Source organism: Oryctolagus cuniculus, chromosome 19, assembly GCF_051225735.1.
Source record: "Oryctolagus cuniculus isolate XC-2025 breed Fujian yellow rabbit chromosome 19, ASM5122573v1, whole genome shotgun sequence".
NCBI classification, from domain to species: Eukaryota; Metazoa; Chordata; class Mammalia; order Lagomorpha; family Leporidae; genus Oryctolagus; species Oryctolagus cuniculus.
In genome coordinates, this window is record NC_142885.1 from 41,309,400 (window position 1) to 41,335,778 (window position 26,379).

General features: G+C 43.7%; 1 long non-coding RNA gene and 1 pseudogene across 2 annotated transcripts; one reads left to right on the forward strand and one right to left on the reverse strand.

The window, feature by feature from the left end:
* The first annotated feature begins 2,672 nt into the window (after nt 1-2,672).
* LOC149120498 (uncharacterized) lies at nt 2,673-6,506 on the forward strand. The gene is made up of 2 exons (XR_016226304.1): nt 2,673-2,817; nt 5,584-6,506. It is a non-coding gene; the product is annotated as an uncharacterized LOC149120498 (long non-coding RNA).
* A 42-nt stretch (nt 6,507-6,548) lies between these two features.
* LOC149120499 (dihydropyrimidinase-related protein 2 pseudogene) lies at nt 6,549-18,724 on the reverse strand (annotated as a pseudogene). The gene is made up of 2 exons (XR_016225605.1): nt 18,556-18,724; nt 6,549-7,489 (listed from the first exon to the last, which is right to left on the reverse strand). The product of XR_016225605.1 is annotated as a dihydropyrimidinase-related protein 2 pseudogene (transcript).
* Nucleotides 18,725-26,379: the final 7,655 nt, after the last annotated feature.

Here is a 26,379-nt window from a genome sequence, read left to right on the forward strand (position 1 = left end):
AAAAGAAGCTCATGTCTCCTGGGTTTGGAGCAGCCAAGCTGTGGCCATTATGGCCATTTGGGAGGTGAACCAGCTGATGGTTGATCTCTCTTTCTCCTTCTAGTTCGATCTCTCTTTCTTGCCCACTCTGTTTCTGCCTTTGTCTCTCTGTAGTTCTGCCTTTCAAAGAAAATAAATAATTCTTCAAATAAATGACCACTTGGGTAGTTGAAACACTGCCACTCTCATGAGAAACCTAGATTGAGATTTCAGCTCCTGGAGTCAATGTCCCAACTCTAACTGAAGAGGCTTAAGACAATGAACCAGCAGATATGACCTCTCTGTCCCTCTGTCTCTGTGTGCATCTCTTGATCTCCCTCTCCTTCTCTCTCTCTCCCCCATCTCTAAATTAGTTAATAAATTTGAGTTAAAATGAGTCTGTGGAACACATGCATTATGCAAAATATCTGCATAGATTCAAAAATGGTAACAGGGCAGGCCACATTGCGGCACTGTGATTTAAGCCCCATTTTGGAACAGCATCATTGAATAAAGGGATGTGCATTCAAGTTCTGGCTGCTCTGCTTCTGATTCAGCTCCCTTCTACTGGGCCTGCCAAAGCTTCAGATGATGATCCAAGATCATGCACCCATATTAATCATGTAATCGCACTTCATGCAATTCCAGGCTCCTGACTTCTGTCTTGACAAGCTCCAGCCATTCAGCCATTTGGGAGGAAAACCATCATATGAAAAATTATCTCTCTCTCTTTCTCTCTCTCTCTCTCTCTCACTCTCTGTCTCTCTCTCTTTCTCCCAAGCCTATGTGTCCATAAATTAAATAAATAAATGAAATTCCATATATGAAATCAATTTGTGTAACTTGTTTTTCCATAAACTTATGAGGAAGCCTCATGCCCACATAGCAACCTAGAAATATAGTATTTCATATGGATAGCACATACTCACTCATCTGTCTGCTGATGGGTACTTACATTGGCACTACTAGTGAGCATTTCTGTATGATTCATGGGGTGCCATCTCTCTCCACACAGATTTCATTCATTTGGATTTATACCCAGGATAGGGATTGCAGGATCCATAGCAGTTTTAATTTAAAATTGTTTTATTCCTTTGATAATTATTTGTTGTTTTTTTTTTTTTTGACAGGCAGAGTGGACATTGAGAGAGACAGAGAGAAAGGTCTTCCTTTTGCCATTGTTTCACCCTCCAATGGCCGTTGCAGCCAGTGCACTGCGGCCTTCACATCGTGCTGATCCGAAGGCAGGATGCAGGTGCTTTTCTTGGTATCCCAAGCAGGTGCAGGGCCCAAGCACTTGGACCACCCTCCACAGCACTCCCAGGCCAGAGAGCTGGCCTGGAAGAGGGGCAACTGGCACAGAATCTGGCCCCCGACTGGGACTAGAACCTGGTGTGCCATCGCCCCAAGGCAGAGGATTAGCCTATGGAGCCACGGCGCCGGCCTTGATAATTATTTGTTATACTATTCTGAGGAAAGCTCAATTTTTAGTTTTGATAAAACCTCTCCATTGTTTTCCATAATGGATGTAGTAACATATATTCCAGCAACACTGGATAAGTGTCCTCTTCTACCCACATCCTGGTCTACATTTCTTATCTTTTATTTAGAACAACTCAGCAAAATAAAATTCTGGTTTGTTGTTGGATAACATGTTTCACAAGTCCATGAAACACCAAAAGCAAAAGTAAACAGAAACTTCATAGACAAAAAAAGAAAAAAAAGAACAATCCTTTGGCTTGTGGTGTGGGAATTTTTTTTTTATTTGAGAGAGAGAGTTTCAGACAGAGGGAGAGACAGAGAGAGAGGTCTTCATTCTGCTGGTTCTTCTGGAAATGGCCTAAAGAGCTGTAGCTGAGAGCCAGGAGTTTCTCCCATCTCTCCCATGCAGGTGCAAGGGTCTGAGCTTTGGGGCCCCTTTCTAATGCTTTCTAGGGCCGTAGCAGAGAGCTGGCTTAGAAAAGGGGTATGTGGGACTAGAACCTGGCATGCAGATGGGATTCTGGCACCACAAGCAGATGCTTAGCCCATTCTACCAAACAAACCCAAAACTTACTGTACAGCTAAGTACAACCAAACAACAAAAAAGTTAGAGGAATGCTTGATGCAAGATTTGCTGTTGTTGTTGATTTTGCTCTTTTACAGTTTTTTTTACTCTGAAATGTAAATGAACATGGTCACAACACAAGTACAGTCAGGAGCATACAGAGAACACCCTGCAGGCTGCTTTTTCATCCCAAGATCATTAAAAATGGTTGCTCCCTACTAATATGTACACAAATACAAATCGTAAAAAAGGGAAAATACATACAAACTTTCCTTCCTGAAGTCCTTTTCAGATACAAGCAGAGCTGAATTTTTTTTTTCCCTCCCTGTTGCAAACACACTTGATCTTGGTTGGGAGGTGCAGAGAGCGCGTCGTCGGCAGGGGGCGCTGCCGCGGGCGGCCGCAGCCTCTGCTCCAAAGTGATCACGTTGAGATTCTGAGACCAGAAGTGGAAGAGGACTAGGTCCCTGCTGCCTTTTATTTACTTATGTTTTATGTTTTATTTTTCCTTTTCTGCTGTTGAGTCATCTTCATCATCTTCAGGTGCCCGTTTCCTGGAGCTGCCTCGGCCTCCTTCCCTTCCTCTCCATCCTCTTCCTCTCCATGGCCCTCTTCCTCCATGCCCTCCTCCTCTCCACCTTCTTCCTCTACCTCCTTGTGCGCCTCCTACTCCCCATTGTCCTCATGAGCGCTCCCATTTGGCAGGGCCGTCTCTTCCGTTGTCAGCCTCCTCCAGGACGTCCTTGTTCTCAGTAAGTTCTTGGTGGTGGTCTGGGAGTGGGTGTCAGGCCAGGGTGGTCTGCTTTGTCATGGCGAGAGTGCAGAGACTGGGGCCCAAGCTGCGGGATTCCATGGCAGCAGAGGCGTTGGATGAGTGGGGAGCTGGACGCCACAACAATGCAAAGATGGCGATTTATAGCAGTCTTTGACATTTTAAAATAACACCTCGGGTGGTGTTCAAGATGCAGCAGGTGAGGCTGGGGATTGCGATGCCCCAATCCACTGCAGTGGGCCTGTTGGAGTCCCGGACACTCCCCTTCCAATCAAGCTTCCTGGGAATGCATCTGCAAGGCAGCTGACAATTGTCAAACCTTGGATCCCTGCCATGCATGCATCCCTGAAGAATTTCTGGCTCCCACTTCTGCCCACCCCAGCCACAGCTGGGGCAGGAACTTGGAGGAATGAGTGAGTATGTGGAAGACCTCCATCTGTCTCTCTCTAACTTGCTCATTCTGCCTGCTCCATTTCTCTCTCTCTCTCTCTCTCTCTCTCTCTTTCTCTCCCCGACTCTTAAATAAACTAATGTGTCTTTTTACTTTGGAAGTTTATATTCATTAAATAATAGTGAAAAAAAATAAAGTAAGCCAATAAAAATAAATAAATAAAGAGGCATCCATTTTAAGAAGTGTGACAAACTCTGTCTATAGTTCTAATTTGCCTCTCCCAGATGATGAGTGATGTTAATCCCTTTTCAGATACTGGTTAGACATTCATAAGTCGTATCAGGAAAAACACACGTGAAGGCACTTTGCTGATACCACATAGAGAAATTTTTTCTTTTGAATTTTGTCAGTCCTTAAGTCTGGCAGCTATTACTCCTTAAGAGTTATGTGGTTTAATACATTTGTGCTGAGATACGCTTCTCAACTCCCTGTGTGTTTAATTAAATTACTTCACAGTTTCATATATGTCTAGCAAGCTTATTTTGATGATTTTTGATGGAGACTACATTTAAGTCTGTAAATATGTAAAAACCCTTGTGTTCCTTAAAGGAAATTTATTGTTCTCAAGATATGGTTAAAAGCACACATTCAGGAGTTGAGAGTCCCACAGTAGGCTGACATTTTATTTCCACTCTAACACAATCACCCTCCATGCAGGCTCAGAACTTTCTTTTTGTTGTTGTGGCAGCCTTCTCTCTCTCTCATATATTTCCTCTCTCTCTCTCTCTCTCTCTCTCTCTCTTTCTTTTTTTAGAGAAAGAGTTTATTGGGGGAAACCTGACAGGTTGGAGGGAAGGGGCAATGATGGAAAAGAGGCAGTATGAAAGCATAAGGGAGAGACAGAGACAGAGACAGAGGTCAGGAGATGGAGATGTGGATAGGGATGGAGATGGTCCTGGTGCTAGCAATGGAGAGAGAAAGAGAGAGACATGTTTAGGAACAGGTCCTTTTAAAACTTTGCCCAGGGGCAGGGAGGGAAGTAGGAACAGGGAATCTCATTAGGAAGGGGGTGGAGCTTGACACTGGTGGTTGGGCCATGTGGCCACCCACACCTTTCTCCTTGTTAAGTTAATTCCAGACAAAATCTCATTCGCTGCATTGAGAATTTTATGCCTGGAGAGCTTTCTCAGTATTTTCAGTTCTTTTTTTTTTTTTTTAACAACCACGTTTTGCTTTATTAGGCGTTCCATGGTAATATAACACAGAGTTCTTAAGGAATCATAAACACGAGACTTGTATTTTACCATAATTATTTTGACATTAAGACAGTGGTTACAAAAAAAAAAAGTAGTCTTCGGGCTACACACATTATCAGCATTAGCACTGAAAGTTCCTCCACTCAGGGGTCACATCACAATTTCAATTTCAAGGATTAAAAACCATCTATTATTCAATCCTACACTGTTTTAGAGCACCAAGTCACTGCAGTTAATCAGTTCTGAGACACTGTCAGTTTATTTTAGCGTTTACATATGACATTCATTGAACACACACACAAAGCAAGCCAACAAGTAAACATGCTTACACAGCCTGGGGAATTTTCAGGTTTTAAATTGTTTCTTAAGAAAACAATTGAACAACCAAAATTGCCATGATCTGGTACAGGAAAAAAAAATAGGAAGACTCAAGTGAATACTGAAGAGCTGCAAGTGTTTCTTAGAATTGAAACAAAACTTTTTTTCCAACTTGTTCAAATTTTCTCTAAGTGAAGGTGAGGGAAAAAAGAAGCAAATATATTAAGTCAACCAATTATTTTTTAAAAAGTGCAATTTACCTTTAAAATAACAAATAAAACAATAACAACAAAGTTCCACACCCCAACCATAACCCCAAAGGCATAACATGAGGAGAGGCAAGTGGATGGTGTGATGGCCTACTTTGGGATGTTACACGTTAGGACAGCGGATCTGGCTTTACAGAAGCCTGTGAGCACAGCATTGTTCCTAACAACCCGCGGGCACAGCTGGAAGGCCCTGCCACACAAGTCAGCAAGGACAGGACTGGACACGGAGGAGGGAGCCGGTGGGAAAGTGTCACTGAGACAAGGAGCCGGGGTCACCCTAGGTCTCTGAGGGGCACACACGTCTAACTGGTAACGTTTTCTCCCCAAAACAGAGTCGATGTGACGTAGTAGCAGTGCTAAAACTGACTTTTCCTCTTGCAAAGTAAAACGAACTTAGGTCAAAATATCCAAGGGTTTTCTGAATTTATAAGGCCTCCCTATATTGCATTATGTCTTTAGAAATAATTGGACAAAACAAAACAAAACAAAAAAAACTTTTTGTTCTCCCCAAGGTGAGGAGCCTCAGTGTGGTCTAGATACATGCCCAGGAAACTGCAGGACCGGGGGGCCAGACCCCTGCTGGCTTAGCACTCTAAGCAGGTAGTCGCCATTGGCCGTTGGCTCAACTGGGTTACGAGGCTGGACCTACGGGTCTGTGACTTCAGCCAATCAGCATTGCCCAGAGGAAACCTGCGCAAGGTGTGCAGCCTCCAACTTCCGCATCTGGGCGCTGTTTGCGGTTCCATTCTAGGCCCATGTGCGATCGCGTGGGCAGTGCAACCCAGCCTGGCCCTGCGCCTGACCCTGCGCCTGACCAGGGTCTCAGATTCAAATGTGTGGCCTCGCGATGGCAGAGGGTAGCACCAGTCTTACATGGACTAGGATGACAGATTACCATGGCAACAGTGGCAAAGCTGGAGTCCTTCCGGGCAGTTCCTGGGACCACCGTAAAATGGGAGACTGGGTGAGGTGGAAAGACAGCCAGAGAAGAAGAGACATCCACTGTCTCAGAGGCGAGGGCCAGAGAAAACACAACGAGAAGAGAGACGTGAAAATGTTCATGAATGAAAAAGCTAGAGGCAGAGAGAGAATGCAGTACTCACACACAAGAAAATGGTGGAGAGAGAAGAGAATCCTCAAAAGATTCGGTATGCAGCAAAAACGAGGCCAAAAAAAGAACACCTGCCCATTGAACACATCTGATCCAGAAAATGATGGCAGGGGATGTGTGGAGGCCCCACGCGACCCCTCTGCCAACCCCCTGACTCAGCGCGATGGTTATGTAATTGTATCATTAGGATGTCCAGTTCAAACCCCTGTGTTAATATTAAATTAGACTTTCCAATGGACTATTAAAAAAAAAAAAGATAACTCTCCCACTCCCAGAACCTCCCCAGCCCCACAAAGAAAACTTTTAATTAAAAATATATATATATATATATATATTTTTTTTTTTTTTTAAAGAAAAGCAGAAGGCAGCTCTGGGCAGTTCACTTTCTCTTCCCTCAGTGAAAGGCAGATGCTACGGAGTACAGCAGAGGTTCGCGATGCAGACCCCTCTTGGTGATTTGCTTTGTGGTGCATGTCTGAGTGTTGGATGCGGTTCTGTGTACGGGTGGGTGGATGCCTAGGGAAGCAGTGAGCCACACCGGGAGCTCCGCGTGGCAGCGGAGCAGGGCCCCACAGGGCGCCCCATGAACTGGCTGCCCCACAGTAACTATCACAGGCTCTTTAAAAAAAAAGGAAAGAAAAGGAAGGAAGGAAGTCTCAGAATGTCCTCAGGTGTCCCATCCCCGTCCCCAGGCAGCCGGTGGGGCCAGGAGCTCTAGCCCAGGCTGGTGATGTTGGCACGGCCGCCGGGGGGCGCCAAGATGCGCTGGGTGGTGCGGCGGGGAATGTTGTCATCGATCTGTGCCCCAGACAAGCTGAATCCAGACTGGTGCAGGTTGCGGACAGGCGGGACCTGCTGCTTGGCGGGCGACATCTTGGCCGAGGAAGCGGGAGTGGCCGTCCTGGGCGTCATGGACACCTCGCACACGGGTCCGTCGTACAGGCCGCGGGGCACGCCTCTTAGCTCCGCCAGCCTGCTCCTGGCCTTGATAAGCTTGTAAACAAAGTCAGGGAAGGGCTTCCGGGGGATGTAGCGCCCAAAGCCTTCGGTGACATGAAGCGTGCCATCCTCCAGGACGATCTTCCCCAGGCTGATGACCACCAGCGGAGAGCCGCGGCACTCCATGCCTTCGAAGATGTTGTACACCTTTCTCCTTGTAAAGTTAAGATGTTGTACACCTTTCTCCTTGTAAAGTTAATTCCAGACAAAATTTCATTCACTGCATGGAGAATTTTATGCCTGGAGAGCTTTCTCAGTATTTTCAGTTCTTACAGGCTGCACCATCACAATGCATTAACTCTGACCTTCTGCAATGAAGAGTGAATGGGAAAAAAAAAGCTTCTTTATGAAATAATGCATTTCATACCTGCTATTTCTTTATTTTGAAACATTTATTTGTGTTTATTTGAAAAAGAGTTACAGACAGAGAGTGGGAGAGTTGGCGAGATGTCTTCATTCTGCTGGTTCACTCCCAAATGGCTGCCATTACCTGTGATGGTTCAGGCAGAAGTCAGGAGCCAGGAGAGTTATCTGAGTTTCCCACATGGGTGCAGAGGTCCAAGTACATGTGCCATCCTTCACTGCTTACCCTGGCTCATTGGTAGGGTTCTGGATCAGAAGTGGAACAGACAGGATGTGAACCAGTGCCCTAATGGGATGGTGGCATCCCATTACACCAAAATGCCGGCCCCATGTTTTTAGAAAGATTTATTTTCTAGCCTGCCTTGTCTAAATTGTAAGTTCCATGAGGTGAGAAGGGCAGCCTCATGTGGAAAATTCTGTGTGTGCAGCTCAAAATGTTGCCTAAAACTGCAAACCTGAGTAGAGATCAGCCATGGTGTTAGGGAATGGCCAACCATGACACACCCATGCTCCAATGCTAAATGATGAAAATCACACAGCCAGGCCCAGCACAGTGGTGCAGTAGGTTAATCCTCTGCCTGCAGCACAGGCTTCACATATGGGCGCTGATTCTAGCCCCAGCTGCTCCACTTCCAATCCAGCTCTCTGCTGTGGCCTGGGAAAGCAGTGGAGGATGGCCTGGATACTTGGGCCTCTGCCCTCATTTGGAAGACCAGAAAGAGGTGCCTGTCTCCTGGCTTCAGATTGGTGCAGCTCTAGCTATTGCAGCCATTTGGGGAGCAAACCAACATAGGGAAGACATTTCTCTCCATCTCTCCCTCTTACTGTCTCAAACTCTACCTCCCAAGTAAAATAAAGAAAATCATAAAAAAAGAAAATCACACAACCACAAGTAGAAAAAGGGATTCAAAGATGTGCTGCATCTGCCTTTTAAAGCCCCTCCTCAGGGTGGTGCTCATGCCTATTGGAGAGAGGAATTCCATTCTCCTGTGGATCACTAGTGCATGCTTAAATTTTCATTTGTGGTGGTGATGTGACCCTGATGAGAGGTCCTATCATTGTGTCCAATGGAGGGACACAGTGCTAGAGGGCACACAGACTGAAAGGTAGGCACTGGTCCCCATTTCATTTCCAGCCCAATCACCACTCAAAAGTGTTATTCAGGCCCTGCCTAGATCTCATGCTGCAGAATCAAACAGCCTGTACACATGCTTAGAAAAGTCTTCCAAATGAAGAGAATCAAATAATCAATAAGATTAAATTTTATCTACACAAGCTAGGAAATCCTAGCTGCTCAGTAATGACCATATCAAAATAATCAATTGTGACAAGTTGCAATGTAAGTCCTAATATTCAAGGTATATAGAAAGTGAAAAAGGCATTTCAATGTGCCAAATTAGAATAAGTGAGATATCATCTGAGGGTGTCTGGTTACAACTTCATTGGTCACCACCTGAGGGTGTTTAAACCTCATCAGTCACTGAATTCTCTGCAGAAAAATTCTAGCTCAGGACACTCTGTAAAAGGTGCTCAGCACCCACAGTTTAGCTGAGGACATCTGGCCCATGATCATACCTTAGTGCTGTTGGCCTTGCTACTGTGTCACTCCTGTGTGTGTGTTTCTGTAAAATCAAGGGAACTTCAAAGACTTTATAGGTCCCAAATCTCACCTAGCAGTTAAACTAGGAGGTAAGACACCTACAGATCATTTCAGGGTGCCTGGCTTCTAGTCCCACCTGACCCCTGATTACAACTTTATGCTGGTGAACATCCTGGGATACAAAAGTGTCAACTCCATTTCAGCACTGTGGCATAGCAGGTGTAGCCACTGCCTGAGTGCCAGCTGCACCACTTCTGAACCAGCTCCCTGCTTGTTCACCTGGGAAAGTAGCAGAGGATGGCCCAAGGACTTGGGCCTCTGAACCCTCATGGGAGACCCAGAAGAAGCTCCTGTCTCCTGGCTTTGGATCAGCCAAGCTGTGGCCATTATGGCCATTTGGGGAGTGAGCCAGCTGATGGTTGGTTTCCCTCCCTCCCTCCCTCCCTCCCTCCCTCTCTCTCTCTCTCTGTGTCTCTCTCTGTTTCTGCCTTTCTCTCTGTAGCTCTGCCTTTCAAATAAAATAAATAATTCTACAAGGATCTAAAACTAATTCCTGGAGCAAGGACAGTCAATTCAATAAATGGTGCTTGGAAAATTGGATTTCCACGTGCAGAATCATGAAGCAAGACCCCTACCTTACACCTTACACAAAAATCCACTCAACATGGATTAAAGACCTAAATCTACGACCTGACACCATCAAGTTATTAGAGAACATTGGAGAAACCCTTCAAGATATTGGCACAGGCAAAGAATTTCAGGAAAAACCCAGGAGGCACAGGCAGTCAAAGCTAAAATCAACTATTGGGATTGCATCAAATTGAGAAGTTTCTGTACTGCAATAGAAACAGTCAGGAGAGTGAAGAGACAACCGACAGAATGGGAAAAAATATTTGCAAACTATGCAACAGATAAAGGGTTAATAACCAGAATCTACAAAGAGATCAAGAAACTCCACAAAAACAAAACCAACAACCCACTTAAGAGATGGGCCAAGGACCTCAATAGACATTTTTCAAAAGAGGAAATCCAAATGGCCAACAGGCACATGAAAAAATGTTCAAGGTCATTAGCAATCAGGGAAATGCAAATCAAAACCACAATGAGGTTTCACCTCACCCCGGTTAGAATGGCTCACATGCAGAAATCTACCAACAACAGATGCTGGAGAGGATGTGGGGAAAAAGGGACACTAACCCACTGTTGGTGGGAATGCAAACTGGTCAAGCCACTGTGGAAGTCAGTCTGGAGATTCCTCAGAAACATGAAGATAACCCTACCGTTCGACCCAGCCATCCCCCTCCTTGGAATTTACCCAAAGGAATTTAAATTGGCAAACAAAATTGCGGTCTGCACCCTAATGTTTATTGCAGCTCAATTCACAATAGCCAAGACCTGGAACCAACCTAAATGCCCATCAATGGTAGACTGGATAAAGAAATTATGGGATATGTACTCTTTAGAATACTATACTGCAGTAAGAAACAATGAAATCCAGTCATTTGCAACAACATGGAGGAATCTGGAACACATCATGCTGAGTGAAATAAGCCAGTCCCAAAGGGACAAATACCATATGTTCTCCCTGATTGGTGACAACTGACTGAACACCAAAAAGGAAACCTGTTGAAGTGAAATCGACACTATGAGAAACGGTAACTTGATCAGCATAGCCCTGACTGTTAATGAACAACTTAATACATTATCTCTCTTAGTAGTATTTTTTTGTCTGTTCTACTTAATATGACTGGTTTAATTCTGTAATTAATACACAGTTATTCTTAAGTGTTGAAATTTAACTGAAATGTGATCCCTGTTAAACATAAGAGTAGGAGTAAGAGAGGGAAGAGATGTACAATTTTGGACATGCTCAAGCTGACTTGCCCCAAATGGTAGAGTTAGAAATATACCAGGGGACCCCAATTTAATCCCATCAAGGTGGCATGTACCAATGCCATCTCACTAGTCCAAGTGATCAATTTCAGTTCACAATTGATCATAATGAAAGGACTAAGAGTTAAAGGAAGCACATAAAGAAGTCTAGTAACTGCTAATACTAACCGATAGAATAAATAAAGGGGAGAGTGATCCAACATGGGAAGCGAGAAACTCAGCAGACTCATAGAATGGTGGATGTCCTAAACAACACTCTGGCCTCAGAATCAGCCCTAAAGGCATTCTGATCTGGCTGAAAAGCCCATGAGAGTATTTCAGGCATGGAAAGCCAAGACACTCTGGCAAAAAAAAAAAAAAAAAACCTAAATGAAAGATCTCTGTGAGTGAGATCCCAGTGGAAAGAACAGGTCTTCAAAGAAGCAGGTACCTTTCTCTGAAGGGAGGAGAGAACCACCACTTTGACTATGACCTTGTCTAAACAAGATAAGAGTCGGAGAACTCAAGGGGCTTCCATAGCCTTGGAAACTCATGACTGGTGCATAGGGAGATTACTGATGCCATAAACAGGAGTGTCAATTGGTAAAGTCAACAACAGGAGTCACTGTGCACATACTCCTCATGTAGGATCTCTGTCCTTAATGTGCTGTACATTGAGACTTAATGCTATGATGAGTACTCAAACAATATATTTCACTTTGTGTTTCTATGTTCTACTGGAATTTATTTGCTGAGTTGTTCTAAAATAAAAGATGAATTGTGTAGACAAGCATGTGGGTAGAAGTGGACATTTATCCAGTGTTGCTGGAATATATGTTACTACAGCCATTGCAGAAAATGATGGAGAGGTTTTACCAAAAATAAAAAATTAGATTTCCTCAGAATATTATACAAATAATTATCAAATAGATAAAAGAATTTTAAATAAAAACTATTATAAGTGCTACAATCCCTATTCTGAGTACAAATGCAAAGGAAATGAAATCTCTGTGTGGACAGAGATGTCACCCCATGTTTAATACAGCAATGCTCACCAGTATTGCCAATGTATGGAAACAGTTTTAGTACAGAAGAGTGTGCTATCCATATGAAATATTATGTTTCTATATTAAATGTGTGCATGAGGATACTTCATAAGCTTTATGGAAAAGTAAGATTCACACAAATGAATTTCATATATAGATTTTCATTTCTTTATTTAAATATATTTATTTATTGTCACATAGTGATGGGGAGAAAGAAAGAAAAGAGAGAGAGAGAGAAAGAGAGAAAATTTCATCTGCTGCTTCCCTTCCAAAATGGTCGAATTGCTGGGGTCTGTCAAGGCAGAAATCAGGAGCCTGGAATTCCATCCAGAGGGACAGAGAGGTCATATCTGCTGGTTCATGGTCAAAAGCCTTTTAGAAAGAGATGGGGAGCCGGCGCCGTGGCTCAATAGGCTAATCCTCCACCTTGCGGCGCCGGCACACCGGGTTCTAGTCCCGGTTGGGGCGCCGGATTCTGTCCCGGTTGCCCCTCTTCCAGGCCAGCTCTCTGCTATGGCCAGGGAGTGCAGTGGAGGATGGCCCAGGTGCTTGGGCCCTGCACCCCATGGGAGACCAGGAAAAGCACCTGGATCCTGGCTCCTGCCTTCGGATCAGCGCGGTGCGCCGGCTGCAGCGGCGGCCATTGGAGGGTGAACCAACGGCAAAGGAAGACCTTTCTCTCTCTGTCTCTCTCTCACTGTCCAGTCTGCCTGTCAAAAAAAAAAAAAAAAAAAAAGAAAGAGATGGGACATATAGATTCCAGTAGTTGAAATATCAAACTAGATTGCTCGTGAGAGTGGCAGGGTTTCAACTACCTTCTTTTAAGATTTATTGATTTTATTTGAAAGGCAGAGTTAGAAAGAGACAAAGGCAGAGGAGATAGAGAGAGAGAGAGACAGAGAGAGATCAACCATCAGCTGGCTCACTCCCCAAATAGCTATAAAAGCTCAGAGACCCAAGTACTTTGCGGGAATGTTTGTTACTACAGCCATTGCAGAAAACGATGGAGAGGTTTTACCAAAAATAAAAATTTAGCTTTCCTCATAATATGATAGCAAACAATTATGAGAGTATAAAGCAATTTTAAATTAAAACTGGTACAGATCCTACAATCCCTCTCCTGGGTATAAATCCAAAGAAACCAAATCTCTTTGTAGAGAGAGATGGAACCACATGTATAGTGCAGCAATGCTCACTAGTAATCCCAGTGTATGGAAAGAGTGTAAGTACCCATTGACAGATGGATGAGTCCGAATGTGTTATCCATTTGAAATAGTATATTTCTATGTGACATTGTATGCATGAGGCTACTTCATAGGTCTATGGAAAACATTTAACACAAATTAATTTCCTATGTAGAATTTCATTTATTTCTTTCTTTAATTTATTTATTGACACAGTGATGGGGAGAAAGGGAGAAAGAGATTAGAGAGAGAGGGAGAGAGAGTGAAGGAGAGAGAGAGAAAATTTTTCATCTGCTGGTTCCCTTCCCAAATGGCTGAATGGATGGAGCTAGTCAAGGCAGAAATGGATGAAGCTGGGAACCGAAGAGACGCCCCTGCCAAATAGGAGCCCTCATGAGGACAATGGGGAGTAGGAGGCGCACAAGGAGGTAGAGGAAGAAGGTGGAGAGGAGGAGGGCGTGGAGGAAGAGGGCCATGGAGAGGAAGAGGATGGTTACGTGGGGAGGAGGCCGAGGCAGCTCCAGGAAACGGGCACCTGAAGATCATAAAGATGACTCGACAGCAGAAAAGGAAAAATAAAACATAAAAAAAAATAAGTAAATAAAAAGCAGCAGTGACCTAGACCTCTTCCACTTCTGGCCTCTGAATCTCAACGTGATCACTTTGGAGCAGAGGCCGCGGCCGCCCGCGGCAGCGCCCCCTGCCGACGACGCGTTCTCTGCACCTCCCAACCAAGATCAAGTGTGTTTGCAACAGGGTAGGGAAAAAAAATTCAGCTCTGCTTTTATCTGAAAAGTACTTCAGGAGGGAAAGTTCCTTTGTATTTCTACCTTTTTTACGATTTGCATTTTTGTTCATATTGTTAGGGAGCATCCATTTTTAATGATCTTGGGATGAAAAAGCAGCCTGCAGGGTGTTCTCTGTATGCTTCTGACTGTACTTGTGCTGTGACCATGTTCATTTACATCTCAGAGGAGAAAAAAAAACTGTAAAAGAGCAAAATCAACAACAGCAGAAAATCTTGCATCAAGCGTTCTTCTAACTTTTTTTTTGTTTGTACTTAACTGTACAGTTAGGTTTTGGTTTGTTTGGTAGAGTGGGCTAAGCATCTGCTTGTGGTGCCAGAATCCCATATGCATGCCAGGTTCGAGTCCCACATACCCCTCTTCTAGGCCAGCTCTCTGCTACAGGGGCCCCAAAGCTCAGACCCTTGCACCTGCATGGGAGAGATGGGAGAAACTCCTGGCTCTCAGCTACAGCTCTTTAGGCCATTTCCAGAAAAACCAGCAGAATGAAGACCTTTCTCTCTGTCTCTCCCTCTGTCTGTAACTCTCTCTCAAATAAAAAAAATTCCCCCACCATAAGCCAAAGGATTGTTCTTTTTTTGTCTATGAAGTTTCTGTTTACTTTTTTCTTTTGGTGTTTGATGGACTTGTGAAACATATTATCCAACAAGAAACCAGAATTTTATTTTGCTGTTGTTCTAAAAAAAAAGATAAGAAATGTAGACAAGGATGTGGGTAGAAGAGGACACTTATCCAGTGTTGCTGGAATATATGTTACTACATCCCTTATGGAAAACAATGGAGAGGTTTTATCCAAACTAAAATTTAGCTTTCCTCAGAATAGTATAACAAATAATTATCAAAGGAATAAAGCAATTTTAAATTAAAACTGCTATATATCCTGCAATCCCTATCCTGGGTATAAATCCAAATGAATGAAATCTCTGTGTAGAGAGAAAAGGCACCCCATGAATAATTATACAGCAATTCTGACTCATAGTGCCAATGTATGGAAACAGTGTAAGTACCCATCGGCAGACAGATGAGTGAGTATGTGCTATGCATATGAAATATTATATTTCTAGCTTGCTATGTGGGCATGAGTCTTCCTCATAAGTTTATGGAAAAACAAGATTTACACAAATTAATTTCATATATAGAATTCATTTATCTATTTATTTTTGAGACATAGTGATGAGAAGAAAGGAAGAGAGAGAGAGAGAGAGAAAATCTTTCATCTGCTGGTTCCCTTCCAAATGGCTGAATGGCTGGGGCTTGTCAAAGCAGAAGTCAGGAGCCTGGAATTCCATGGAGGGCGATTACATGATTAATACAGGTGCATGAACTTGGATCATCATCTGATGCTTTGGCAGGCATAATACAAGGGCACTGAATCAGAAGCAGAGCAGCCAGAACTTGAATGCACATCCCTTTATTCAATGATGCTGTTCTAAAATGGGGCTTAACAGGTGCTAAGAGAGAAAAATTGCCAGCCCAGAATATTATATCCTGCCAAACTCTCATTTGTGAATGAAGTTGAAATAAAGACCTTTCATAGCAAACAGAAATTGAAAGACTTTGCCGCCACTCATGCAGTCCTGCAAAAGATACTTAAAGATGTGCTACACTCAGAAACACAGAAACACGGCCATCAATATGAAAGAAGGTAATGGAAGAACACCTACCAGTAAAAGAGCATGGGAAGCTCAAAGCATATACTAGAACATATCTCCAGGAAAATGTCAGGGCAAAGTCAGTATGTATCAATAGTCACATTAAACACTAATGGACTTAACTCTTCAGTTAAAAGACACAGACTGGCTGATTGTCATAAGGTCAAAATCCAACTATTTGTTGCCTACAAGAAACACATCTCTTTAACAAAGATGCATGCAGACTGAAAGTGAAAGGTTGGAAAAAGATATTCCATGCCAACAGAAACCAAAAAAAGCAGGTGTAGCCATATTAATATCAGACAAAATAAAGTTAAATCAAAAACTGTTAAGAGAGACAAAGAGGGGCACTATATAATGATTAAGGGTTCAATTCAACAGGAAGATGTAACTATTATAAATTTATACGCACCTAATTACAGGGCACCGGTCTATTTAAAAGATATGTTAAGGGACTTAAAGGGAGATTTAGATTCCAATACAATAGTACTGGGGACTTCAATACTCCACTCTCAGAAATAGACAGATCATCCGGACAGAAGATCAACAAGGAAACAGCAGATTTAATCGACACTATTGCCCAAATGGATCTAACAGATATCTACAGAACTTTCAATCCTACATCTACAGACTTTACATTCTTCTCAGCAGTGCATGGAACCTTCTCTAGGATTGATCACATACTAGGCCATAAAGCAAGTCTCAGCAAATTTAAAAGAATTAGAATCATACCATGCAGCTTCTCAGACCACAGCGGAATGAAGCTGGAAATTAGCAACTCAGGAAACCCCAGAAAGTATGCAAACACATGGAGACTGAACAACATGCTCCTGAATGAACAATGGGTCATTCAAGAAATCAAAAGAGAAATCAAAAACTTTCTGGAAGTAAATGAGGATAACAACAAACATATCAAAACTTATGGGATACAGCAAAAGCAGTGTTAAGAGGAAAGTTTATATCAATAGGTGCCTACATCAAGAAATTGGAAAGGCACCAAATAGATGAGCTTTCTATTCACCTCAAGGATCTAGAAAACCTACAGCAAACCAGACCCAAATCTAGTAGGAGAAGAGAAATAATTAAAATCAGAGAAGAAATCAACAGGATTGAATCAAGAAAAACATTACAAAAAATCAGCCAAACGAGGAGCTGGTTTTTTGAAAAAATAAACAAAATTGACACCCCATTGGCCCAACTAACTAAAAAAAGAAGAGAAAAGACCCAAATCAATAAAATCAGAGATGAAAAAGGAAATGTAACAACAGACACCACAGAAATAAAAAGAATCATCAGAAATTACTACAAGGACTTGTATGCCAGCAAACAGGGAAACCTATCAGAAATGGATAGATTCCTGGACACATGCAACCTACCTAAATTGAACCAGGAAGAAATCGAAAACCTAAACAGACCCATAACTGAGACAGAAATTGAAACAGTCATAAAGGCCCTCCCAACAAAGAAAAGCCCAGGACCAGATGGATTCACTGCTGAATTCTACCAGACATTTAAAGAAGACCTAATCCCATTTCTTCTCAAACTATTCAGAACAATCGAAAAAGAGGGAATCCCCCCAAATTCTTTCTATGAAGCCAGCATCACCTTAATCCCTAAGCCAGAGAAAGATGCAACACTGAAAGAAAATTATAGACCAATATCCCTGATGAACATAGATGCAAAAATCCTCAATAGAATTCTCGCCAATAGAATACAACAACACATCAGAAAAATCATCCACCCAGACCAAGTGGGATTCATCCCTGGTATGCAGGGATGGTTCAACATTCGCAAATCAATCAATGTGATTCACCACATTAACAGACTGCAGAAGAAAAACCATATGATTATCTCAATTGATGCAGAGAAAGCATTCGATAAAATTCAACACCCTTTCACGATGGAAACTCTAAGCAAATTGGGTAAAGAAGGAACATTCCTCAATATAATCAAAGCAAATATATAAGAAATATATATTAAACCACATAACTCTTAAGGAGTAATAGCTGCCAGACTTAAGGACTGACAAAATTCAAAAGAAAAAATTTCTCTATTTGGTATCAGCAAACTGCCTTCACGTGTGTTTTTCCTGATATGACTTATGAATGTCTAACCAGTATCTGAAAAGGGATTAACATCACTCATCATCTGGGAGAGGCAAATTAGAACTATAGACAGAGTTTGTCACACTTCTTAAAATGGATGCCTCTTTATTTATTTATTTATTTATTTTTATTGGCTTACTTTATTTTTTTTCACTATTATTTAATGAATATAAACTTCCAAAGTAAAAAGACACATTAGTTTATTTAAGAGTCGGGGAGAGAAAGAGAGAGAGAGAGAGAGAGAGAGAGAGTAATAGAGCAGGCAGAATGAGCAAGTTAGAGCAAGACAGATGGAGGTCTTCCACATAATCACTCATTCCTCCAAGTTCCTGCCCCAGCTGTGGCTGGGGTGGGCAGAAGTGGGAGCCAGGGATTCATCAGGGATGCATGCATGGCAGGGATAAAAGATTTGACCAGCGTCAGCTGCCTTGCAGATGCATTCCCAGGAAGCTTGATTGGAAGGGGAGTGTCCGGGACTCCAACAGGCCCACTGCAGTGGATTGGGGCATCGCAATCCACAGCCTCACCTGCTGCATCATGAATCCCACCCCAGGTGTTATTTTAAAATGTCAAAGACTGCTATAAATCGCCATCTTTGCATTATTGTGGGGTCCAGCTCCCCACTCATCCACCGCCTCTGCTGCCATGGAATCCCGCAGCTTGGGCCCCAGTCTCTGCACTCTCGCCATGTCAAACCAGACCACCCTGGCCTGACACCCGCTCCCAGATCACCACCAAGGACTTACAGAGAACAAGGACGTCCTGGACAAGGCTGGGAACCGAAGAGGCGCCCCTGCCACATGGGAGCGCTCATGAGGACAAGGGGGAGTAGGAGACCCATAAGGAGGTAGAGGAAGAAGGTGGAGAGGAGGAGGGCGTGGAGGAAGAGCGCCATGGAGAGGAAGAGGATGGAGACGAAGAGGAGCAGGCCGAGGCAGCTCCAGGAAACGGGCACCTGAAGATGATGAAGATGACTCGACAGCAGAAAAGGAAAAATAAAACATAAAAAATAAGTAAATAAAAGGCAGCAGTGACCTATTCTTCTTCCAATTCTGGTCTCAGAATCTCAATGTGATCAGTATGGAGCAGAGGCCACGGCCTCCCGCGGCAGCGCCCCCTGCCGACGACGCGCTCTCTGCACCTCCCAACCAAGATCAAGTGTGTTTGCAACAGGGAGGGAAAAAAAAATTCAGCTCTGCTTGTATCTGAAAAGGACTTCAGGAAGGAAAGTTTGTATGTATTTTCCCTTTTTTACGATTTGTATTTGTGTACATATTGGTAGGGAGGAGCCATTTTTAATGATCTTGGGATGAAAAAGCAGCCTGCAGGGTGTTCTCTGTATGCTTCTGACTGTACTTGTGTTGTGATCATGTTCATTTACTTTTCAGAGTAAAAAAAATTGTAAAAGAGCAAAATCAACAACAACAGCAAATCTTGCATCAAGCATTCCTCTAACTTTTTTGTTGTTTGGTTGTACTTAGCTGTACAGTAAGTTTTGGGTTTGTTTGGTAGAGTGGGCTAAGCATCTGCTTGTGGTGCCAGAATCCCATATGCATGCCAGGTTCGAGTCCCACATACCCCTCTTCTAAGCCAGCTCTCTTCTACGGCCTGGGAAAGCATTAGAAAGGGGCCACAAAGCTCAGACCCTTGCACCTGCATGGGAGAGATGGGAGAAACTCCTGGCTCTCAGCTACAGCTCTTTAGGCCATTTCCAGAAGAACCAGCAGAATGAAGACCTTTCTCTCTGTCTCTCCCTCTGTCTGAAACTCTCTCTCTCAAATAAAAAAAAAAATTCCCCCACCATAAGCCAAAGGATTGTTCTTTTTTTATTTTTTTTTTTATTTTTTTGTCTATGAAGTTTCTGTTTACTTTTGCTTTTGGTGTTTCATGGAATTGTGAAACATGTTATCCAAAAACAAACCAGAATTTTATTTTGCTGAGTTGTTCTAAATAAAAGATAAGACATGTAGACAAGGATGTGGGTAGAAGAGGACACTTATCCAGTGTTGCTGGAATATATGTTACTACATCCATTATGGAAAACAATGGAGAGGTTTTATCCAAACTAAAAATTGAGCTTTCCTCAGAATAGTATAACAAATAATTATCAAGGCCGGCGCCGTGGCTCCATAGGCTAATCCTCTGCCTTGGGGCGATGGCACACCAGGTTCTAGTCCCAGTCGGGGGCCAGATTCTGTGCCAGTTGCCCCTCTTCCAGGCCAGCTCTCTGGCCTGGGAGTGCTGTGGAGGACGGCCTAAGTGCTTGGGCCCTGACCCTGCTTGGGATACCAAGAAAAGCACCTGAATCCTGCCTTCGGATCAGCGCAATGTGAAGGCCGCAGTGCGCTGGCTGCAACGGCCATTGGAGGGTGAAACAATGGCAAAAGGAAGACCTTTCTCTCTGTCTCTCTCTCTCAATGTCCACTCTGCCTGTCAAAAAAAAAAAACAAATAATTATCAAAGGAATAAAACAATTTTAAATTAAACTGCTATGGATCCTGCAATCCCTATCCTGGGTATAAATCCAAATGAATGAAATCTCTGTGTGGAGAGAGATGGCACCCCATGAATCATACAGAAATGCTCACTAGTAGTGCCAATGTAAGTACCCATCAGCAGACAGATGAGTGAGTATGTGCTATCCATATGAAATACTATATTTCTAGGTTGCTATGTGGGCATGAGGCTTCCTCATAAGTTTATGGAAAAACAAGTTACACAAATTGATTTCATATATGGAATTTCATTTATTTATTTAATTTATGGACACATAGGCTTGGGAGAAAGAGAGAGAGACAGAGAGTGAGAGAGAGAGAGAGAGAGAGAGAAAGAGAGAGAGATAATTTTTCATATGATGGTTTTCCTCCCAAATGGCTGGAGCTTGTCAAGACAGAAGTCAGGAGCCTGGAATTGCATGGAGGGCGATTACATGATTAATATGGGTGCATGATCTTCGATCATCATCTGAAGCTTTGGCAGGCCCAGTAGAAGGGAGCTGAATCAGAAGCAGAGCAGCCAGAACTTGAATGCACATCCCTTTATTCAATGATGCTGTTCCAAAATGGGGCTTAAATCACAGTGCCGCAATGTGGCCTGCCCTGTTACCATTTTTGAATCTATGCAGATATTTTGCAGAATGCATGTGTTCCACAGACTCATTTTAACTCAAATTAATTAACTAATTTAGAGATGGGGGAGAGAGAGAGAAGGAGAGGGAGATCAAGAGATGCACACAGAGACAGAGGGACAGAGAGGTCATATCTGCTGGTTCATTGTCTTAAGCCTCTTCAGTAAGAGTTGGGACATTGACTCCAGGAGCTGAAATCTCAATCTAGGTTTCTCATGAGAGTGGCAGGGTTTCAACTACCCGAGTGGTCATTTATTTGAAGAATTATTTATTTTCTTTGAAAGGCAGAGTTATAGAGAGACAAAGGCAGAAACAGAGTGGGCAAGAAAGAGAGATCGAACTAGCAGGAGAAAGAGAGATCAACCATCAGCTGGTTCACCCCCCAAATGGCCATAATGGCCACAGCTTGGCTGCTCCAAACCCAGGAGACATGAGCTTCTTTTTGGTCTCCCATGAGGGTTCAGAGGCCCAAGTCCTTGGGCCATCCTCTGCTATTTTCCCAGGTGAAGAAGCAGGGAGCTGGTTCAGAAGTGGAGCAGCTGGGACTCAGGCAGTGGCTATACATGCTATACCTCAGCGCTGAAATGGAGTTGATACTTTTGTATGCCAGGACATGCATCAGCAAGAAGTTATAAGCAGGAGTCTGATTGGACTAGAAACCAGGCATCCTGAAATGATCTGGGGTTTTCTATTCTCCTGGTTTAACTTTTAGGTGAGATATAAGCCCCATATAGGCTTTGAAGTTCCTTAAGTTTATAGATACACACACTGGCAGGACACAGTACGAAGTCACAGACCAATAAGGTATGATCATGGCCCAGGTTTCCTCCTCAGCCAGACTGTGGGTGCTGAACACCCCTGTAGAGCATCGTGGGCTCCCAGGGTGACTGGGGAGAGCAAGTGTGTGATTAGCTACCCATCTTATCCAGGTGGACATTCTGCTCCCTAGGTGCCCAGGAATTAATGACCGACAAGGTTTTATTTTTGTTCTTTATGGATTTCTTTAATATTTGCAAGTCAGTTACACAGAGAGAGGAGAGGCAGAGAGAGAGAGGCCTTCCATCCAATAGTTTATGCCTCAATTGGCCTTAAGGGCTGGAGCTAGGCCTATTGGAATCCAGAGGTCAGGGGATTCTTCCGGGTCTCTCACGAGGGTATAGGGGACCAAGGACTTGTGCCATCTTCTGCTGCTTTCCCAGGACACAGCAGAGAGCTGGATAAGAATCGGAGCAGCCAGGTCTCCAACCAGCATCCAAATGGGATGCTGGCCCTTCAGCCCAGGGTGTTAACCTGCTGAGCCACAGTGCCAGGTCTGCACTGATTAGGGTTTTTTTTTTTTTTTTTTGGAAGGCAGAGTTAGACAGTGAGCGAGAGAGAGCCAGAGAGAAAGTTCTTCCTTTTCCATTGGTTCACCCCCCAAATGGCCGCTATGCCAGCATGCTGGGGTCGGACCCTGAGCTGATCCAGAGCAAAGAGCTTCCTCCTGGTCTCCCATGCAGGTACAGGGCCCCGGGACTTGGGTCATCCTCCACTGCCTTCCCAGTCCACAGCAGAAAGCTGGACTGGAAGAGGAGCAACCAGGACAAACTCCAGAGCCCCAACCAGGACTAGAACTCAGTGTGTTGGGGCCACAGGCTGAGGATTAGCCAAGTGAGCTAGGACTCCAGCCCTAATTAGCTTTTAAAAAACAGCTTCAGGGCTGGTGCTGTGGCTCACTAGGCTAATCCTCTGCCTCGAGGTGCAGGCACACCGGGTTCTAGTCCCGGTCTGGTTTCCCGATTCTGTCCATGTTGCCCCTCTTCCAGGCCAGCTCTCTGCTGTGGTCAGGGGTGCAGTGGAGGATGGCCCAAGTCCTTGGGCCATGCACCCCATGGGGAGACCAGGATAAGTACCTGGCCCCTGCCATTGGATCAGCGCGGTGCGCAGGCTGAAATGTGCTGGCCATGGCGGCCATTGTAGAGTGAACCAATGGCAAAAGCAAGACTTTTCTCTCTGACTCTCTCTCTCACTGTCCACTCTGCCTACCAAAAAAAAAAATCTTCTTGTGGTGACTGATGAGATTGTAACCAGACATTGTAACTAATGAGTGAATGTGCTGTCCATAAGAAATATTATATTTCCAGGAGTAAGGAGATTCTTGCAGGTCTCCCACGTATGTGCAGGGCACAAAACTTGGGATATTTTCTAGCTTTCCCAGGTAACAGCAGAGAGCTGGAAAAGTATTGGAGCAGCCAAGTTTCGAACAAGCACACATATGGGATGCTGGTGCTTCAGGCCAGGGTGTTAACCTGCTGAGCCACAGTGCCAGGCTTGGACTGATAAGCTGTGAAACAAACAACTTCAAGTGGTGACTGATGAGAGTGTACCCAGACACCCTCAGGTGATCTCACTTAATCTAATTTGGCACAATGGAATGCCTTTTTTCACTTTTCACATACCTTTGAATTTTAACATTTATGTTGTGAACCTGACGCAATTGATTATTTTGATATTGTCATTGCTGAACGGCTAGGATGTCTTAGCTTGTGTCTATAAAATTTAATCCTTTTGATTATTCTCTTCATATGGAAAACATTTCCTTTTATCTCTTTCTTTCTTTTACTGATTTCTTTACTCATTTGAAAGGCAAACCTATGTGGAGGCAGAGGCAGAGAAAGTTCTTCCATCTGATGGTGCACTCCCCATATGGCTACAATGGCAGGAGCTGAGCCAATCTGAAGCCAGGAGCCAGGAGCCTCCTCCTGGTCTCCCACTTGGGTGCAGGGGCCCAAGGACCTGGGCCATCCTCCACTTCTCTGCCAGACCACAGCAGAGAGCTGGATAGGAAGTGGAGTAGCTGGGACAGGAACCGGCATCCATATGGCATGCCAGCACTTCAGGTGGCAGCTTTACTGGCTATGCCACAGCACCGGATCCAAGTGGAAAACTGTTCTAGAAATGTTAACATGCAGCTTGTTTGATTCTGCAGCTGGAAATCTAGGCAGGGTCTTATTGACACATTTGGGTGTTAATTGGGCTGGAAGAGATGGGGTCCAGTCCCCTGCCTTTTGTCCCAGTGTCCTCTCACACTGTATTTCTGCATTGGACACTAAAAACGGACCTTACATCCGTGTCACACCACCACCACCACCACAGGTGAAAACTGATGCTTACACTGGTGATTGACAGGATATATATAGGATATATAAGAAATCCTAGTGGTTCAGCAATCACAATATCAAAATAATCAATTGTATCACAACATAAATGTTAATATTCAAAAGTATGTGAAATGTGATAAAAGGCATTCCATTGTGCCAAATTAGATTAAGTGAGATCACCTGAGAGTGTAGGGTACATTCTCATCAGTCACTGCCTGAAGGTCTTTGTTTCACACCTTATCAGTCTAGGCCTGGCACTGTGGCTCAGCAGGTTAACACCCTGGCCTGAAGCACCAGCATCCCCTATGGGTGCTGGTTCAAGACTTGGCTGCTCCAATACTTTTCCAGCTCTCTGTTGTGACCTGGGAAAGCATTAGAAAATGGCCCAAGACCTTGGGCCCCTGCACCCACAGGGGAGCACCGGAAGAATCTCCTTACTCCTGGAAATATAATATTTCTTATGGATAGCACATTCACTCATCAGGTTACAATGTCTGGTTACAATCTCAACAGTCACCACCTGAAGGTGTTTTTTAAAACCTAATTAGGGCTGGAGCCCTGGCTTACTTGGCTAATCCTCAGCCTGTAGTGCCAGCACCCCAGGTCCTAGACCCAGTTGGGGCTCTGGATTCTTTCCCGGTTGCTCCTCTTCCAGTCCAGCACTCTGCTGTGGACTAGGAAGGCAGTGGAGGATGGCCCAAGCCCCGGGTCCCTGCACCTGCATGGGAGACCAGGAGGAAGCTCCTTGCTCTGGATCAGCTCAGGGTCCGACCCCAGCACGCTGGCATAGCGGCCATTTGGGGGGTGAACCAATGGAAAAGGAAGAACTTTCTCTCTGGCTCACTCTCTCTCACTGCACTGTGATTTAAGCCCCATTTTGGAACAGCATCATTGAATAAAGGGATGTGCATTCAAGTTCTGGCTGCTCTGCTTCTGATTCAGCTCCCTTCTACTATGCCTACCAAAGCATCAGATGATGATCCAAGTTCATTCGCCCGTATTAATCATGTAATTGCTCTCCATGGAATTCCAGGCTCCTGACTTCTGCCTTGACAAGCCCCAGCCATTCAGCCATTTGGAAGGGATCCAGCAGATGAAAGATTTTCTCTCTCTCCCTCTCTCTCTCTTCCTTTCTTCTCATCACTATGTGTCAAAAACTAAATAGACAAATGAAATTCTATATATGAAATTAATTTGTGTAAATCTTGTTTTTCCATAAACTTATGAGGACGCCTCATGCCCACATAGCAACCTAGAAATATAATATTTCATATGGATAGCACATACTCCCTCATCTGTCTGCCGATGGGTACACTGTTTCCATACATTGGCACTATGAGTCAGCATTGCTGTACAATTATTCATGAGGTGCCTTCTCTCTCTACACAGAGATTTCATTCATTTGGATTTATACCCAGGATAGGGATTGCAGGATCTATAGCAGTTTTAATTTAAAATTGCTTTATTCCTTTGATAATTATTTGTTATACTATTCTGAGGAAAGCTAAATTTTAGTTTGGATAAAACCTCTCCATTGTTTTCCATAATGGATGTAGTAACATATATTCCAGCAACACTGGATAAGTGTCCTCTTCTACCCACATCCTTGTCTACATTTCTTATCTTTTTTTTTAGAACAACAGCAAAATAAAATTCTGGTTTCTTGTTGGATAATATGTTTCACAAGTCCATCAAACACCAAAAGCAAAAGGTAAACAGAAACTTCATAGACAAAAAAAGATAAAAAGAACAATCTCTGGCTTATGGTGGGGGAATTTTTTTATTTGAGAGAGAGAGTTACAGACAGAGGGAGAGACAGAGTCTTCATTCTGCTGGTTCCTCTGGAAATGGCCTAAAGAGCTGTAGCTGAGAGCCAGGAGTTTCTCCCATCTCTCCCATGCAGGTGCAAGGGTCTGAACTTTGGGGCCCCATTCTAACGCTTTCCCAGGCCGTAGCAGAGAGCTGGCTTAGAAGAGGGGTATGTGGGACTCAAACCTGGCATGCAGATGGGATTCTGGCACCACAAGCAGATGCTTAGCCCATTCTACCAAACAAACCAAAAACTTACTGTACAGCTAAGTACAAACAATAAAAAAAGGAACGCTTGATGCAAGATTTGCTGTTGTTGTTGATTTTGCTCTTTTACAGTTTTTTTTCTCCTCTGAAATGTAAATGAACATGGTCACAACACAAGTACAGTCAGAAGCATACAGAGAACATCCTGCAGGCTGCTTTTTCATCCCAAGATCATTAAAAATGGATGCTCCCTAACAATATGAACAAAAATACAAATCATAAAAAAG